The sequence below is a fragment of the Schistocerca piceifrons genome, chromosome 1 (genome assembly GCF_021461385.2).
Source record: "Schistocerca piceifrons isolate TAMUIC-IGC-003096 chromosome 1, iqSchPice1.1, whole genome shotgun sequence".
NCBI lineage: Eukaryota > Metazoa > Arthropoda > Insecta > Orthoptera > Acrididae > Schistocerca > Schistocerca piceifrons.
In genome coordinates this window covers 1,193,389,008-1,193,409,445 of record NC_060138.1, presented here as the reverse complement: position 1 = coordinate 1,193,409,445, position 20,438 = coordinate 1,193,389,008, and positions in this window count along the sequence as shown.

Genomic DNA, 20,438 nt, shown 5'->3' with positions numbered 1-20,438 from the left:
GAAAGGCAAAGGTCCCGAGTTCGAGTCTCGGTCGCGCACAGTTTTAATCTGCCAGGAAGTTTCATATCAGCGCACACTCCGCTGCAGAGTGAAAATCTCATTCTGGAAGCATGAACAATATTCGGTCTTGTATTATCTTGTTGAAACAGAACATGATGGAGATGTCGACGTTAGGGCACAGTTACCAGAACATGTTGACCAAAGCAACAGTCGAACTCCTCCATATCGAGGTAGGTGACGTCGCCATGGTCTTGTATTATCTTGTTAAAAGACAACGTGGCGGAGATCTCGGAGTTAGGACACGGCTTAACGCCTCAAATATGTAAAGACTGCTGTCAAAATTACAGGCTATGTGAACTAGAGACGAAAGCATTATGCACCTCAAGGCCGCCTGTGCCACCAGGAGGCCGACAGCTGCAGCCACGGACATTTGCAGTCGGCAGGGTTTGCTGGATACCTGCAATCACGCCCTTCACCAGGTAGTTGGAGCAGTAATCCTTCAGGCTAGGGAGGCCCTACCTCGCGTCTCCTTTCAAGTCACTGTCTCTGCATCTTACCCCACACAGCCAGTATATCAATGGCCTCCTTCTTCGACATCTTGGCTTCTTACGCCACTGGCCATTAAAATTGCTACACCACGAAGATGAGGTGCTACAGACGCGAAATTTAACCAACAGGAAGAAGATGCTGTGATATGCAAATGATTAGCATTTCAGAGCATTCACACAAGGTTGGCGCCGGTGGCGACACCTTCAACGTGCTGACATGAGAAAAGTTACCAACCGATTTCTCATACACAAACAGCAGTTGACCGGCGTTGCCTGGTGAAACGTTGTTGTGATGCCTCGTGTAAGGAGGAGAAATGCGTACCATCACGTTTCCGACATTGCTAAAGGTCAGACTGTAGCCTATAGCGATTGCGGTTTATCGTATCGCGACACTGCTGTTCGCGTTGGTCGAGATCCAATGACTGTTAGCAGAATATGGAATCGGTGGGTTCAGGAGGGTAATACGGAACGCCGTTCTGGATCCCAACGGCCTCGTATCACCAGCAGTCGAGATGACAGGCATCTTATCCGCACGGCTGTAACGAATCGTGCAGCCACGTCTCGATCCCTGAGTCAACAGATGGAGACGTTTGCAAGACAACAACCATCTGCATTAACAGTTCGACGACGTTTGCAGCAGTATGGACTATCAGCTCTGAGACCATGGCTGCGGTTACCCTTGACGCTGCATCACAGAGAGGAGCGTCCGCGATGGTGTACTCAACGACGAACCTGGATGCACGAATGGGAAAACGTCATTTTTTCGGATGAATCCAGGTTCTGTTTACAGCATCAAGATGGTCGCATCCGTGTTTGGCGACATCGCGGTGAACCCACACTGGAAGCGTATATTCGTCATCGCCATGCTGGCGTATCACCCGGCTGATGGTATGGGGTACCATTGGTTACACGTCTCGGTCATCTCTTGTCCGCATTGCCGGCACTTTGAACAGTGGACGTTAGAGATGGGCAAACTCGTTCATCCTTGGGAACTAGTTCACTGCTGATCGTTCTCTTTTGGGAACCGTTCAGTTTTATTCGTTCACCGTTCATTTGTGCTTGGTATATGGTTCTTATGAAAAAATGAAAACTAGTGGTGTAGGTGACTGAAGGATGGAGGGCACCAAGAGGGGGCACTTGCCTTCCCCCTTCAGTATAGAGTTTGTATTCATTACAGAATTCTTACACACTTTCAGAAGTAATTTCTGTGATTCTGCAGAACCTCTCGTTTAGCCAACTGTACCCTTGTGTGGCTGATCGCAGGGAAATAATATAGGGTGGCGCACGGAAAACCGGCCCCAAGCACTGACTGCCCGCCAATTACGGACGATGTGTTGCTCGTTACGAGCAGATACAACAAACAGACAAACATGTAATAATTAGGCAGTGAAGAAATAAGAAGCTAATGCAAACAACAATTGCGAAACAATCGATGACGATGTGTAGAGAGCTGGAGAAGAGAACATGAAAATCTCAAGCGACGCGCATGGGCTATAGCTCATTTGGTCTCGTAAACCTGTTGGTGACTGTTTCCCAACTTAATAGACCACAAGTGTCTTGTGTAAAATTCTTCGTTTCGGCTTCCACTATATAGCTATGCTACGTTGTAAACAATAATCGTTTACACCCTATATATATATACTTCGTGTTGTCTCTGAGTTCGTAGGCGAAGTAGAGACTTTATGGAAGCAAAAAATAAAATGTCGTTTTCTCATACTTGCGTCACACGGTTAGTAAAAATTAGGTTTTTTTGTTGCATTATTAAAGTTAATGCAGCAATAATAATAATAATAATTAAGTTCGCAGTAATAAAGTTTTTGGTTTGAAAGCTCCTTCTGAACAAATGTTTTTGAGATAATAAGTAAATACGATTTTATGGCAATCTATGTCTTTTCAAATGGAGAGGCACCTTTCATCCTACTGAGCCAAAATGACTCACAACCCATTTTTCTCTTTTTTTTTTCAAAGAAATCAAACTAGCGGGTAATGCAAATTGGAAACAACCAAACTTAAAAATAATTAGAGCCTTCCTAAATGTAATGTTTTGTATATGAAAGATACACGAAAATCGTTTTATATGAATTTTCTTACACAAAAAATTAAGCAAATTATTGAAATTTAACTGCTAAATCAAGTCGATGAAACCAAAAAAATATGTGAATAACAAAAAAAACTTGCCTTGTTATAAGTATGTCTTCTGCTGTTCATCGATATAATGAAGTGAGCTGATATGACCTTTTCTTACCTGAAAAGACGTACCTATTAAATACAACGTAATTTTTATCTAATTTACGTAACTATAAAATACTTTTTGATTACCGGTCGTGGACGCTGAATAGCCAGAACCAAGTGCAAGAACACTTTGGAACACATGTAAAATAGGTGAGCGCAGTGAACGAAATGAACAACTGGATACTGAACTAACTAGGAGCAGTCGGCAGTGGAACTGAGACAGGTGGTCACGCGAAGAACGACGGGTGCGACCGAGGGAGACCGAGACTGAGATGAGCACGCGGCCGAGGCTGGAACGACAACTGCCGAAGTGACCGCCGCGACCGAAGTAAACTAGCGAAATATGAACCGGTCGTTCCTCGTTCCCGGGAACTATAAGTAGACCGCCGCGACCGAAGTGAACTATGAACCGATCGTTTCTTGGAATTAGTTCCTCGGTCCTTTAGTTCATCTTGGTGAACCGTTCCTTTGGACCCGTTCGTTCGCGAACTACCCATCTCTAGTGGACGTTACATTTCAGATGTGTTACGACCAGTGGCTCTACCCTTCATTCTATCCCTGTAAAACCCTACATTTCAGCAGGATAACGCACGACCGCATGTTGCAGGTCCTGTACGGGCCTTTCTGGATACAGAAAATGTTCCACTGCTGCCCTTGCCAGCACACTCTCCAGATCTCTCACCAATTGAAAACGTCTGGTCAATGGTGGCCGAGCAACTGGCTCGTCACAATACGCCAGTCACTACTCTTGAAGAACAATGGTATCGTGTTGAAGCTGCATGGGCAGCTGTACCTGTGCACGCCATTCAAGCTCTATTTGACTCAATGCTCGGGCGTATCAAGGCCGTCATTACAGCCCGAGGTGGTTGTTCTGGATACTGATTTCTCAGGATCTATGCACCCAAATTGCGTGAAAATGTAATCACACGTCAGTTCTAGTATAATATATTTGACCAATGAATACCCGTTTATCACCTGCATTTTTTCTTGGTGAAGCAATTTTAATGGCCAGTAGTGTAGTTATAAATGAACTATCATTTAATATTAGCCCCGTAATGCTGCTTCAATACAGTTCATAATTTTAAGTAAAAAATCTGGGGCTATTAAATGGTTTTCTCAGGTTTTTAATATATCACATTTTAACAAATGGTTCAAATGGTTCTGAGCACTATGGGACTTAACATCTGAGGTCATCAGTCCCTTAGAACTTAGAACTACTTAAACCTAACTAACCTAGCGACATCCCACACATCCATGCCCGAGGCAGGATTCGAACCTGCGACCGTATTGGTCGCGCGGTTCCAGACTGAAGCGCCTAGAACCGCTCGGTCACACTGGCCGACTCACTTTTTAACATGTTTTAGTCCAGTTTCTGAATATGAGGAATGGCTTTCAAGCAGGACCTAATGTTGCCAGTCTTTTCGTAAATTTTTACGGTTCTCTCTACCGTGTCGTCCAGTTTCAAGTATTTCTTCTTACATTACTTACCTTCAAGATCCATCTCCAACTTCGTGTACATACATTTTTTGTGCTCCGCTTTCTTCTTCAGGCACTCCACCAAATAGTTGATTCTAGGGTGAGAATTTCCAGTAACATTATCATTTTGTTGTGCCAACCTTCTACAGCATTCGTCGTTTGGTGCCTTTTTTCCGTAGAATCCCCACATTGCTATGGGATCAGCCTCATTCTGTGTCGAGTTGTTCACAAAGAAGTCAAAAATTGAGAGAGCCCTTCGTTGTCAGGAGCTACTGCATTAATCTCAACCAATCCATTACTTACGTCTCCCGGGTATAGAAATACCAGCACTGCACACATGCTGACGTGAAATCTTCGCTCTTGCGGTAGTTGGATCGTGGTCTTGAAGTCTTTCCTATAAACTCTTCTTCATATCGAAATGTCATCCGATTATTTCACGTTCACTTTACCACATGGTCCTGCAAAACTGTCCGATCTCCTGCGTGCCGGCGGCCACGCACAGCTGCGAGTCCTGCAGTGTTGGAACGTGTGGACAGTCTCATTCTAGGTGATCGACGGATCACAATCAAATGCCTCGCTGCTCAGCTGGACGTCTCTGTTGGTGGTGCTGGCACACTCGTCCATCAGCTGGTGTACTGAAAGGTGTGTGCCCGCTGAGTTCCCTGGCACCTAAAAGAAGACCACGGCACCTAACAGAAGACCACACACAGCAATGAAGAACCATCTTTGCGGAATTGATTGCGCATTACTAGGTTCATCGTGAGAATTTTGCGTCGAACATCGGCACAGGCGATGACAAATGGGTTCATCACTTCGAAGCGGATAGAAAACAGCGATACATGGAGTGGCGCCATACCACCGTTCTCCAAAGAAAAAGTTCGAAGCCAGATCCTCAGCCGGTAACGACGGTCTTCTGGGACTCGAAAGGGGTTCTTCTTTTCGATGTCCCCTGTCATGGTGCAACGATCAACTCTGAAGTGTATTGCACTATCCTGAGAAAATTAAAGAAACGACAGCCAACTCCTTCTACTCCATTGACGATTTTTTAAATAGAAACAAATGATGTATTGTATATATTCATACTATTAGTATTGTTATTTCAGCTTTTAAAAGAAAAAGTGACATGCTCCATATCCACGAGGATCTCCTCAACATGGATCGATGGAACGAAAAACTAATCTAATCTAATCTAACAGCAGGGTGTTCGTCGTCACAAAAATGCAAAAGAACTTCTCTTCATCCATGACAAAGCAAGACTTCACACAAGTCTGCGAGCTCCCAAAACTTCATTGGACTGTTCTTCTTCATACACCCTAACCCTACAGCCGCCTTCCAACTATTTGGCCCAACGAACAGAATTGGATCAACAGCGTTATGACCCCAAAGTGAACACTGCACTGTAGTTCCCTCTCTAGATTGTCGCACAGATGACAAAATGGTAGATATCGAAATAGACAACAGAGGGATAGAGAAACAACCAACATAGCTCAAAAGAGCAAAGGCCCCTGGACTTCATGGGATACCAGTTCGATTTTACACAGAGTACGCAAAGGAACTTGCCCCCCTTCTTTCAGCGCTGTACCGTAGGTCTCTAGAAGAGCGTAGCGTTCCAAAGGATTGGAAAAGGGCACAGGTCATCCCCGTTTTTAAGAAGGGACGTCGAACAGATGTGCAGAACTATAGGCCTATATCTCAAACGTCGATCAGTTGTAGAATTTTGGAACTCGTATTATGTTCGAGTACAAGGACTTTTCTGAAGACTAAAAAACTACTCTGTAGGAATCAGCATGGGTTTCGAAAAAGACGATCGTGTGAAACCCAGCTCGCGCTATTCGTCGACGAGACTCAGAGAGCCACAGACACAGGTTCCCAAGTAGATGCCGTGTTTCTTGACTTCCACAAGGCGTTCGATACAGTTCCCCACAGTCGTCTAATGAACAAAGTAAGAGCATATGGACTATCAGACCAATTGTGTGATTGGATTGAAGAGTTCCTAGATAACAGAACGCAGCATGTCATTCTCAATGGAGAGAGGTCTTCCGAAGTAAGAGTGATTTCAGGTGTGCCGCAGGGGAGTGTCGTAGGACCGTTGCTATGACCTTGTGGATAACATTGGAAGTTCACTGAGGCTTTTTGCGGATGAACCGAGAAGTTGTAACAATGGAAAATTGTACTGAAATGCAGGAGGATCTGCAGCGAATTGACGCATGGTGCAGGGAATGGCAATTGAATCTCAATGTAGACAAGTGTAATGCGCTGCGAATACACAGAAAGAAAGATCCCTTATCATTTAGCTACAATATAGCAGGTCAGCAACTGGAGGCAGTCAATTCCATAAATTATCTGGGAGTACACATTAGGAGTGATTTAAAATGGAATGATCATATAAAGTTGATCGTCGGTAAAGCGGATGCCAGACTGAGATTCATTGGAAAAGTCCTACGGAAATGCAATCCTGAAACAAAGGAAGTAGGTTACAGTACACTTGTTCGCCCACTGCTTGAATATTGCTCACCATTGTGGGATCCGTACCAGATAGGGTTGATAGAGGAGATAGAGAAGATCCAACGGAGAGCAGCGCGCTTCGTTACAGGATCATTTAGTAATCGCGAAAGCATTACGAATATGATAGATAAACTCCAGTGGAAGACTTTGCAGGAGAGACGGTCAGTAGCTCGGTACGGGCTTTTGTTGAAGTTTCGAAAACATACCTTCACCGAGGAGTCAAGCAGTATATTGCTCCCTCCTACGTATATCTCACGAAGAGACCATGAAGATAAAATCAGAGAGATTAGAGCCCACACAGAGGCATACCGACAAGCTTTCTTTCCACGAACAATACGAGACTGGAATAGAAGGGAGAATCGATAGAGGTACTCAAAGTATCCTCCGCCACACACCGCCAGGTGTCTTGCGGAGTATGGATGTAGATGTAGATATAGATTCGTGAAAACGCGTGCTACATAGAGCAGAAGAAAGGAGGGAAGAATTAAAGTAACCTATGGTTGGCTGGCGATTGCTTCGTTGAATGCGCGGAAATCCAGTGACCGTCTGTCACTTGTCTCAGTGACAAGAAAATTACCACCCATGCTGCGGCGATACGCTCCAGGTGCGTGATAAAGCGCCTGTAAGACGTACCGTAGATTAAAGGCGAGCTTTAAAAAAACGAGCACGTTAAAAGGTTGTATATTCCACAAGTCATAACTCTTGTGACTTGTGTGTGTGTGTGTGTGTGTGTGTGTGTGTGTAAGCGTGTTTTCGAGTTTAATTACATAATTTGATAATAATACGTTAATAATACGTGATTCATCACATGCAGGGTAATTACAAACCGTGCATTAGGTTGTGGCTAAATGTATTTTACAATTACATACGAAATAGTGGTTGATACACAAAAGTTCTGTGTACTTTCTGACGGCCGCGGTGGCCGAGAGGTTCTAGGCGCTACTGTCAGGAACCGCGCTGCTGCTACGGTCGCAGGTTCGAATCCTGCCTCGGGCGTGGACCTGTGTGATGTTCTTAGGTTAGTTAGGTTTAAATAGTTCTAAGTTATAGGGAACTTGTCATTTCAGATGTTAAGTCTTATAGTGCTTTGAGCCATTTGAACCATTTTTTGTGTGCTCTCCTCGTGTTATACAACGCACATCTATGCGATAGTCAAGCTCAGTCCATACACGTTCGATCACGTCCCTGTCAATTTTCGCCAGCGGAACAGTGATGGGATGCTGGTTGGTTCAAATGGCTCTGAGCACTATGGGACTTAACATCTATGGTCATCAGTCCCCTAGAACTTAGAACGACTTAAACCTAACTAACCTAAGGACAGCACACAACACCCAGCCATCACGAGGCAGAGAAAATCCCTGACCCCGCCGGGAATCGAACCCGGGAACCCGGGCGTGGGAAGCGAGAACGCTACCGCACGACCACGAGATGCGGGCGATGGGATGCTGTAGTTCAGCCAATGTTGTCAGAAAACGTGGTACGTACACATTGTCTTTCAGGTATCCGCAAAGAAAAGAAATCACAAACTGTAAGGTCGGGAGACCTTTGGTGCCACCTTAAGAGTGCCAAATCATGCAGAGCACATCGCCCCAGCTGTTTGAAGTTCCTTGTTCAGGTGGCGACGCACGACTCTATGCCAGTGAGGTAGAACTCTGTCTTGTTGGAATGTAAAGCGTGGGTTATCAGCTATCAGTCTCGGAAACAAACAGTCTTGTAACATCTGCAGGTCCGTTATATCCGTCACAGTTCTCCCAGGAAAAACGTAGGGCCCGTAAACGTGACACAGCACTGAAAACATTCACCTTTGGAGAATCTCTTTCAGTCTCCACTGCCACATTTGGTTTTTCCGTGCCCCATGTGCGGACGTTGTGACGATTCACTTGACCGTCTAAGTGGAACGTCGCCTCATCAATGAACACTAGTCGGTGCGGAAATACACTCCTGGAAATGGAAAAAAGAACACATTGACACCGGTTTGTCAGACCCACCACACTTGCTCCGGACACTGCGAGAGGGCTGTACAAGCAATGATCACACGCACGGCACAGCGGACACACCAGGAACCGCGGTGTTGGCCGTCGAATGGCGCTAGCTGCGCAGCATTTGTGCACCGCCGCCGTCAGTGTCAGCCAGTTTGCCGTGGCATACGGAGCCCCATCGCAGTCTTTAACACTGGTAGCATGCCGCGACAGCGTGGACGTGAACCGTATGTGCAGTTGACGGACTTTGAGCGAGGGCGTATAGTGGGCATGCGGGAGGTCGGGTGGACGTACCGCCGAATTGCTCAACACGTGGAGCGTGAGGTCTCCACAATACATCGATGTTGTCGCCAGTGGTCGGCGGAAGGTGCACGTGCCCGTCGACCTGGGACCGGACCGCAGCGACGCACGGATGCACGCCAAGACCGTAGGATCCTACGCAGTGCCGTAGGGGACCGCACCGCCACTTCCCAGCAAATTAGGGACACTGTTGCTCCTGGGGTATCGGCGAGGACCATTCGCAACCGTCTCCATGAAGCTGGGCTGCGGTCCCGCACACCGTTAGGCCGTCTTCCGCTCACGCCCCAACATCGTGCAGCCCGCCTCCAGTGGTGTCGCGACAGGCGTGAATGGAGGGACGAATGGAGACGTGTCGTCTTCAGCGATGAGAGTCGCTTCTGCCTTGGTGCCAATGATGGTCGTATGCGTGTTTGGCGCCGTGCAGGTGAGCGCCACAATCAGGACTGCATACGACCGAGGCACACAGGGCCAACACCCGGCATCATGGTGTGGGGAGCGATCTCCTACACTGGCCGTACACCACTGGTGATCGTCGAGGGGACACTGAATAGTGCACGGTACATCCAAACCGTCATCGAACCCATCGTTCTACCATTCCTAGACCGGCAAGGGAACTTGCTGTTCCAACAGGACAATGCACGTCCGCATGTATCCCGTGCCACCCAACGTGCTCTAGAAGGTGTAAGTCAACTACCCTGGCCAGCAAGATCTCCGGATCTGTCCCCCATTGAGCATGTTTGGGACTGGATGAAGCGTCGTCTCACGCAGTCTGCACGTCCAGCACGAACGCTGGTCCAACTGAGGCGCCAGGTGGAAATGGCATGGCAAGCCGTTCCACAGGACTACATCCAGCATCTCTACGATCGTCTCCATGGGAGAATAGCAGCCTGCATTGCTGCGAAAGGTGGATATACACTGTACTAGTGCCGACATTGTGCATGCTCTGTTGCCTGTGTCTATGTGCCTGTGGTTCTGTCAGTGTGATCATGTGATGTATCTGACCCCAGGAATGTGTCAATAAAGTTTCCCCCTCCTGGGACAATGAATTCACGGTGTTCTTATTTCAATTTCCAGGAGTGTACATCATCTTCCAATGGTTCCTGAAAACATTTGCAAATTCGCGTCTGATAGTGCGGTCGTTTCGCCGTAAACTTTGCAACAGCTGTAAGCGATATGGTCTCTGACGTAATCGCTTCCGCAGAATCTTCCACACAGTTGGCTGAGGAATGCCCAGTTCGAGTCTTGCACGACGTGTGGATTTCTATGGGTTAAGAAGGAACGCATCTCGGAAGCTCCCCAGTGTCTCCTCCATGAATGGTGGTCGCCCAGAGCTTATTCCTTTGCAGAGGAGGCCTGTAACGAACTGTCGATACCATCGCATAATGTTTTGGGGGATGGTGGCTGTAAGCTGTACTGTATTTGGAGTGCACGCTGCACGTAGTGACGGATTCTTTCTTCTCATAGCGCATTACACAAAATGCTCCCTGTTGATCAGTCGCCACTTTGCTAACTATTACCACCCTAAGAAACTTCCTGGCAGATTAAAACTGTGTGCCCGACCGAGACTCGAACTCGGGACCTTTGCCTTTCGCGGGCAAGTACTCTACCATCTGAGCTACCGAAGCACGACTCACGCCCGGTACTCACAGCTTTACTTCTGCCAGTATCTCGTCTCCTATCTTCCAAACTCCCGAGTTCGAGTCTCGATCGGGCACACAGTTTTAATGTGCCAGGAAGTTTCATATCAGCGCACACTCCGCTGCAGAGTGAAAATCTCATTCTGGAAACTCCACCCTAAGACTTGGTGAGTCAAAACGGAACCTGCAGTGACATAAACAAAAATTTAAAGTATGATAGCGATGGTTATTAATACAAGTGGTTGGGCATAATATAGGGTGATTTTTTCCATCGTTTACAATCTCTAGAGATTGATCGATGAGAGGATACAGAGCAAAAAAGATCTAAAGGACTTATGACCGGAAATGCACGGTTTCGATGCCGGACGCCATTTATTCAATCACAAAAAAATGGTTCAAATGGCTCTGAGCACTATGGGACTTAACTTCTAAGGTCATCAGTCCCCTAGAACTTAGAACTACTTAAACCTAACTAACCTAAGGACATCACACACATCCATGCCCGAGGCAGGATTCGAACCTGCGACCGTAGCGGTCACGCGGTTCCGGACTGAAGCGCCTAGAACCGCACGGCCACATCTATTCAACCACACATTGTTACAGAGATTGCGGTCTACTACACCTTGTACCATGCAGCCACAGTTGCATTGCTGGTTGAAAATGTTTTCCGTGTGCCTCAATGCAGGCATGTACGCGCCGTAGTAAGTTCTGTCCCACACGTTCAGATCGGCCAGCCTACATCCGAACAGTATCAAAGCCAGCATGAATACACTGCTGTAGTATCTTCACATATGGAATGGGCTTGGCGTACACGGTATCTGACCACTTAGCCAGAAGTCGCACAGGTTGAGATCCGGTGAAAGAACAGGCCATGCAACTGGATCCTCTCATCCGATCCATCGATCAGAGAAGACATGACCTAGATGGCTCCGGACCTTAACGGTGAAGTGGGCTGGAGCGCCATCATGTAGCAACCACATAATCCTTCTAATCATCGCTGGCACTTCTTCCAGCAGGGGAGGCAGTCACCCGCAAGAAACGTTGATAGTTCCGGCCTGTTACGCGAGTAGAAGGAAGGCTGGTCACAAAATATGGTCGCCAATTATCCCGGTCCACACATTCCGGCTGCACCAAAACTGGTGATTCGCTGTCACCACACCATGGGGGTTCTCCATATTATCACCTGGTGACCGCTATTAAAGCTGAAGATACCACTCCACGTAATGGTGGCGTCATCTGTGAATAGAATGGATGACACAAATCCCGGAATCATGATTGCCTGGGGAAGAAACCAGTGACAAAACAGCTCCCAATGTGGAAAGTCCGTCGCTAGTATGCCCTGCACACGCTGTAAGTGATAAGGGTAGTAAGAATTGTCGTGGAGAATGTTGCACACCGTCGTCTGGCTTACCCTGTATTGATGGGCCAACTGCCTGGTACTGACACGGAGGTCGCCGTCCACAGTGTTAATCACATTTTCGGCTGTTCCGTCTGATTAAGCAAATAGTTCCTCGGTGCTGTCCTAGAGAAGTCATGGGGAGTGCGCCTCGATATGGACGCATCTCGAGATGGATGAGGACTCGGAAAGCTCCATTCATTCACGGCAGGTGGAGTGTAGCGGTCTTCTTCTGCTCGGTTGCAGATTAATTCGCTAACGCTGTTGCATGGCGGGGTGGTCAATGACAATGTGAGGAGGGTCTAAGACAGTGAGAATGCTTTGCGACTCCCATACGCAGAAAGATTTTTTTTTCTTTTTTTTTTTTTTGTCATCAGTCTACCGACTGGTTTGATGCGGCCCGCCACGAATTCCTTTCCTGTGCTAACCTCTTCATCTCAGAGTAGCACTTGCAACCTACGTCCTCAATTATTTGCTTGACGTATTCCAATCTCTGTCTTCCTCTACAGTTTTTGCCCTCTACAGCTCCCTCTAGTACCATGGAAGTCATTCCCTCATGTCTTAGCACATGTCCTATCATCCTGTCCCTTCTCCTTATCAGTGTTTTCCACATATTCCTTTCCTCTCCGATTCTGCGTAGAACCTCCTCATTCCTTACCTTATCAGTCCACCTAATTTTCAACATTCGTCTATAGCACCACATCTCAAATGCTTCGAGTCTCTTCTGTTCCGGTTTCCCACAGTCCATGTTTCACTACATACAATGCTGTACTCCAGACGTACATCCTCAGAAATTTCTTCCTCAAATTAAGGCCGGTATTTGATGTTAGTAGACTTCTCTTGGCCAGAAATGCCTTTTTTGCTATAGCGAGTCTGCTTTTGATGTCCTCCTTGCTCCGTCCGTCATTGGTTATTTTACTGCCTAGGTAGCAGAATTCCTTAACTTCATTGACTTCGTGACCATCAATCCTGATGTTAAGTTTCTCGCTGTTCTCATTTCTACTACTTCTCATTACCTTCGTCTTTCTCCGATTTACTCTCAAACCATACTATGTACTCATCAGACTGTTCATTCCGTTCAGCAGATCATTTAATTCTTCTTCACTTTCACTCAGGACAGCAGTGTCATAAGCGATTCGTATCATTGATATCATTTCACCTTGTATTTTAATTCCACTCCTGAACCTTTCTTTTATGTCCATCATTGCTTCCTCGATGTACAGATTGAAGAGTAGGGGCGAAAGGCTACAGCCTTGTCTTACACCCTTCTTAATACGAGCACTTCGTTCTTGATCGTCCACTCTTATTATTCCCTCTTGGTTGTTGTACATATTGTATATGACCCGTCTCTCCCTATAGCTTACCCCTACTTCTTTCAGAATCTCCAACAGCTTGCACCATTTTATATTGTCGAACGCTTTTTCCAGGTCGACAAATCCTATGAAAGTGTCTTGATTTTTCTTTAGCCTTGCTTCCATTATTAGCCGTAACGTCACAATTGCCTCTCTCGTCCCTTTACTTTTCCTAAAGCCAAACTGATCGTCACCTAGCGCATTCTCAATTTTCTTTTCCATTCTTCTGTATATTATTCTTGTAAGCAGCTTCGATGCATGAGCTGTTAAGCTGATTGTGCGATAATTCTCGCACTTGTCAGCTCTTGCCGTCTTCGGAATTGTGTGGATGATGCTTTTCCGAAAGTCAGATGATATATCACCAGACTGATATATTCTACACACCAACGGGAATAGTCGTTTTGTTGCCACTTCCCCCAATGATTTTAGAAATTTTGATGGAATGTTATCTATCCCTTCTGCCTTATTTGACCGTAAGTCCTCCAAAGCTCTATTAAATTCCCATTCTAATACTGGATCCCCTATCTCTTCTAAATCGACTCCTGTTTCTTCTTATATCACCTCAGACAAATCTTCACCCTCATAGAGGCTTTCAATGTATTCTTTCCACCTATCTGCTCTCTCCTCTGCATTTAACAGTGGAATTCCCGTTGCACTCTTAATGTTACCACCGTTGCTTTTAATGTCACCAAAGGTTGTTTTGACTTTGCTGTATGCTGAGTCTGTCCTTCCGACAATCAACTTTTGTGATGGCCCTTTTTAGAGATGTCCATTCCTCTTCAACTGTACTGCCTACTGCGCTATTCCTTATTGCTGTATCTATAGCGTTAGAGAACTTCAAACGTATCCCATCATTCCTTAGTAATTCCGTATCCCACTTCATTGCGTATTGATTCTTCCTGACTAATGTCTTGAACTTCAGCCTACTTTTCATCACTACTATATTGTGATCTGAGTCTATATCTACTCCTGGGTACGCCTTACAATCCAGTATCTGATTTCGGAATCTCTGTCTGACCATGATGTAATCTAATTGAAATCTTCCCTTAGCTCCCGGCCTTTTCCAAGTATACCTCCTCCTCTTGTGATTCTTGAACAGGGTATTCGCTATTACTAGCTGAAACTTGTTACAGAACTCAATTAGTCTTTCTCCTCTTTCATTCCTTGTCCCAAGCCCGTATTCTCCTGTAACCTTTTCTTCTACTCCTTCCCCTACAACTGCATTCCAGTCGCCCATAACTATTAGATTTTCGTCCCCCTTCACATATCCTCATACACTTTCTCTATCTGTTCATCTTCAGCTTGCGGCGTCGGCATGTATACCTGAACTATCGTTGTCGGTGTTGGTCTGCTGGCGATTCTGATTAGAACAACCCGATCACTGAACTGTTCACAGTAACACACCCTCTGCCCTACCTTCCTATTCATAACGAATCCTACACCTGTTACACCATTTTCTGCTGCTGTTGATATTACCCGATACTCATCTGACCAGAAATCCTTGTATTCCTTCCACTTCACTTCACTGACCCCTGCTATATCCAGACTGAGCCTTTGCATTTCCCTTTTCAGATTTTCTACCACGTTCAAGCTTCTGACATTCCACGCCCCGACTCTTAGAACGTTATCCTTTCGTTGATTATTCAATCTTTTTCTCATGGTAATCTCCCCCTTGGCAGTCCCCTCCCGGAGATCCGAATGGGGGACTATTCCGGAATCTTTTGCCAATGGAGAGATCATCATGACACTTCTTCAATTACAGGCCACATGTCCTGTAGATACACGTTACGTGTCTTTAATGCACTGGTTTCCATTGCCTTCTGCATCCTCATGTCGTTGATCATTGCTGATTCTTCCGCCTTTAGGGGCAATTTCCCACCCCTAGGACAAGAGAGTGCCCTGAACCTCTATCCGCTCCTCCGCCCTCTTTGACAAGGCCATTGGCAGAATGAGGCTGACTTCTTATGCCGGACGTCTTCGGCTGCCAATGCTGATTATTTATCAAAATTTAGGCAGTGGCGGGGATCGAACCCGGGACTGAAGACGCTACCCCTAGCCCACAGGTACCCCACACAGAGAGATAGATCATAAATTAAACACTATGCTCGAGGTGATAGAAACATCAGGAACGCTGTCTGGTATACGTTGATGATTTATGTGTTCCAGAATTAACACTGAATGGATGTGCTGCACAGTCATCTATCCATGCTCGCACTGATAATCGCAACGTGGAGGAGGGGCGGTTTAGCTATGATACTGAAATTGAGGGAACATGTTGTCACATCATTGGTCGGTGTTGAAGTTACTGTAAAATTGTTCGTGCTGTCAATTGTGATACTTATTATTACAGTACAAGGATGTCGTATTTTCCATTCCATCCGTGCACTGGTTACCACATAAAGATTGACTGATATTGCTTGTTTGAGTTGGGGAAAAAGTTTTCGTGGATGGACAGCAACTTCTGGGGTGGATAGCGCCGAAACACTGATCGCGTACATGAGTGCAGTATGAGGAATCAGTCGAAATGGAACGCAGAGGCAAAACTCTTCCAGTTTGCTTAAGTTGTAATTGTCTTTTATTTAAAATAAACCGGTATGTGGCGTGTTACGCTATCCGCCGTAAGAATATCATTTACACCATGCAACGTCTAATTTCCTACGAAAGGCCGTAGATCAGAACTTCTTAATGTCAGTTTAGAACCTGGCCTCGAAGTCGTGGCAGAAAAACGAAATGTATGGCACTGTACAAAAGCGTGTTAGTGTTTGAACCAGGACCAGAGGGGGCGTCTCATGCGACTTAGTACAGTCTGCGGGATAAGATCATTCGCCTAGAGTATAGCTGGTCGAACTTCAAAGTGGCCTCTGCAGCGCCTGTATATTTAATAGGCGTTAGTAGCAGCAGCAGTTTCAGGTGTAAATTCGGTGGGGGACTTGGTAAACCGTTAGGAATACTTGGATGGCTGCACGCTTCTCTAGTCTCGGGAAGCATTGCGAAATCTGTTTCTCCGCGCTGGACCGCGCCGCAGCTACGTGTCATTGCGCTAGAATCGGTGCCTAGATGACTTCTAAATGGGATGAGTTTTTATAGTTCGTAATTTTTCTATGTTGGGAGTAGAGAATAACGATGATAGTATGTTGGGCTGATTGATTTGAATGGACGTGGATCTGCTGTACTTGTATGTAGTTTGGGGACGTACAACATTGCGCGCATTTCCGCCGAATGGTTAAAACACTGTCCTGTTGCACTAACTCAGGTCGTTCTATTTCTACACTGGTTGCGGAAGGTGGTGGGTATGTCTTTCTCCGACTTCTGCTCAGTTCAGACTTAAATTGGAACTATCACAGACGGAAATATGTAGAAATGGGAGCAGTTGCAAGATGCGTAGGGGGTGACTAAAACCACGTTGCAATTATACTGTAGCAGCTAGGTTCGAGGAAAGGTGACTCGTTTCGAGATATGGGAGTGCCAGAAATATGTTTCACTTGTGGGTGTGATCGGATGCAAGTATGTGCTTGAATGGAGAGACCTGATTCCAGATGATTGACATCATTTCTAGTGGATAGTGTAACACCACAGATGTGAGAAGCTAATGTACATTTTTCTTCTTACGACCTCAATCAGCACATCATCTACTACTACCGTTTGTGCTCTTTCTCAATCAGCCATCGCCTATAACTCAGTGGATATATGGCAGAACCTCTGATACGGTATCGAGACGGAATGCGCTAGAAATACTATAGAGTTATCTAGTTGGCGTGGTGTGAGGCAGTCGCAAATACAGCTTACATACCACGTTCCTTAGCCGAATCACTTTCAAAACGGGGTAATTTTATCATGAGGTTGCATCTTGGGCTGGTAATACGCATTCCTACAATCACTGTCACGGTATTTGTCAGGAAAAAAACTGCGTCATTCAGAGGTAATGTCGTACCTCGATTCGTAAAGCGGGTGAAGCTTTTAACACGGATACTTGTGTGCACCTGTAGAACAAAGACCGCTTGTAACAGTAACATACGGTAGTTGCTGTGATCTGGTTTTTCTTTAACATCTCACCGATTACGTCTCTCTTTCTAGGACAGGGTGGTAGGACTCGCAAGAAAACTCTAAGATAAATGCACACAGATCGTTAATTTTCGGTGAGTACTATTTCGTATCACAGGCAATCACCTACTGACGAAGTATTATATTTATTAGTAGTAAGGAATGCGTGATATGTTCGCATTTGAGAATCAGGTTTATAAAGTATGTGTTTGTGGAAAGGAAATTACTATGTCCACTTGTAAGGGGGGTATGGATTTGACTTGGAGCACTGTGATAGCAAAGGGAGGAGTATGTCCAGTCATAAGGAAGGTACAGATTTTTCTATTTCCAGAGCCACTGCCGACAGCAGGGTGTATTTCCGATACTTGGGTCATTGTCGAATGCCATTCAATTGAGACCGCGATCGTAACATTTAATTGTAAGTATAATGACAAAACCTATATGTGACCGGTTTTCTGGAATAATTCCGTGTATGCATCGGCTGTGGTGGGAATGACTCACGTTCCCCGTTAATGGTAGCAGATGTCCGAATGCAGAGGCCTGTTGGAATGTAGGAATGTATATGAGTTAACTTTGACGTCTCTAGACGATCGAATAGAGAATTAATACTTAGTATGTGTTGGGCGGCTTTTGTGATCAAGTGGAAATTTGAGAAGATTGTGTATGGAAGGCGTTTGCGCTGGACTGTTATTCCCTCGCACGTAAATTGTTCGGTTGACTGCTTCTGAAAATTTTGGCCTTTATTTAGTTGAGAGAAAATCGATTGTGGTGTGTACATCTGGCATGTGGAATACACGTTTGCCTGTTCTCTAGACATGGGAAAGACGTTAGTTGGCTTGTAAATTATAGGGATGATCTGTTACATCAGCAAGATTGGTATTTGCAGGTGGAAATATCATTTTTCATCTGTTTCTTTCTAGCTACTCAGTGGTCTAGAGCATGCTCCACCTAGCTAAAGTTTCGTGTTTGTGGAGAAATAATTTTCAGTCTACATCTTCGAAATTACGTTGCATGAGCAATCGGGCGGCTACTGCTGTGTGCTCGATATCGATAACTACAGGGAAAATGATATAATATTATGGCAGGCAATGCTGAAATATCTATTTTAGCGTAATGCCAGAGTCTGGAGATGGCTGCAAAAATGCAAGCAAGCAGGCAGGTCTGGACCAGAAACAGCAGCACGTTTGTACCGAGGAGGAAACGAGCCTGTGTGTTCTGAGAGTGACTTCGATTCACAGAGGGCTCTGTGATGCAAAAGGGGTGATTTTGTATGGCGTAGGATACGAATTATATGTTTCCTACATCAACAAGGTACGCGTTGATATATTGCTGAGTTGGAGATCGGTTTCACTCACTAATATTCAAGCTCTTGGCACGAGTGAGAGGACAGTGTAAATGAGTAGGTGTCTTTACGTATTTGACGATATGTATGGGACTTTGTGAGGTTTAGTTGTCGGTGCAATATTGCTTTCAGTGTAAAATAGTTTATTGCAGATGAATGTCACGTCTGTAGAAAGAGAGAAAAGGTGGACGGTGCTTTCCTAGGACTAGGGAGCGTTGTGACATATAGCCTGTGTGAGTGTAAACATACGATAATTTTTTCATGTGCTGCACATATATAAAAGATAACTGCACTGATTGTGTAAAATGTGTATATATTGTATTGTAAAGCTACTGTGGCTTACGTTGCGTAAAATGTGTATATACTGCATTGTAAAGTTACTATAGTTTATGTTATGGCAAGAGTAGAGAGGATGACTGTGTGTCCTATCGTAAGAGTCTTTCTGTATTTGACGATATGTATGGTAGTTTGTATGATTTAATTGTCAGTGCAACATGGCGATCTGTGTAAAATATCAGCTGAAAGTCTCGTCTGCAGAAGGAAAAAAGGCGGACAGTGCTTCGATATCGGCGGTATCAGTAATTCGGCGAGTAAATTCGATAGTAGCCAATCATAATGCTCTATTCATTCACATCCTTTGTGCTGGGATATAGGAGCATCTACATAGCGGTGAGAACATTTGCATATGTTGAGAGCAGGAAGGGTAGCACGTGATGGAGTGGGTACCACGTTAGGTCCACGAGGAAGACTGCATTCGACGTTATTGCGCGTTATTTTCGTAAAGAGGTTCTGTTAGAGCAAGAATTCCCGTGCATACAAGCTGAGACAACACGAAAACTCCTACAGAAGCGCACATTAAGTATTTCTGGGGGACTATGCAATTTACTGAAGTTCGACTTGGTTATTATTTTAGATAGCAATGTGGCTTCAGTACAACATTGAGAACTTTGCTAGAAGCGCTTGCGATGGTAAGTAGCTACGAGTGGCGAAGGGTCAACCACACACCAGGCATGGTCCGTTAGAATCGCTGAGCAGAAAACGGCTTGTGCTATTCTGGAATGATTTCTGCAGCATCTTCGCCAGACCGCAGTTAGAGTGAGGGTAGCGACGAACTCACGCGCGCGGCCAAGCTTGGAGCGTCTGCAGCCTGCAAGTAAGTCTTCAAAAATCGTTCAAATGGTCCTGAGCACTATGGGACTTAACTTCTCAGGTCATCAGTCCCCTAGAACTTAGAACTACTTGAACCTAACTAACCTAAGGACATCACACACATTCGTGCCCGAGGCAGGATTCGAACCTGCGACCGTAGCAGTCGCGCGGTTCCAAACTGAAGCGCTTAGAACCGCACGGCCACACCAACCGGCGTGAACATAATTGAATTGGAATTAAGTGCTTAGGTAATTGATACGTTAGATGCGCGATGTGGGTGTCACATGTATTGAGTTACATTTGTTAGGGCATTTGTACAAGACTATCTGTGGCGTGAGTACGAATGTGCTGGCTGGAGGCTGTGCCATCGTCAGTTGCACGCTTGCTGGCCATGCACGCGCCACGTATCCTGCTATGAACGTGTGAGAGAGAGCACACAATCTTGGATTACGTAACAAAATGTATGCACCAATCTTCAATA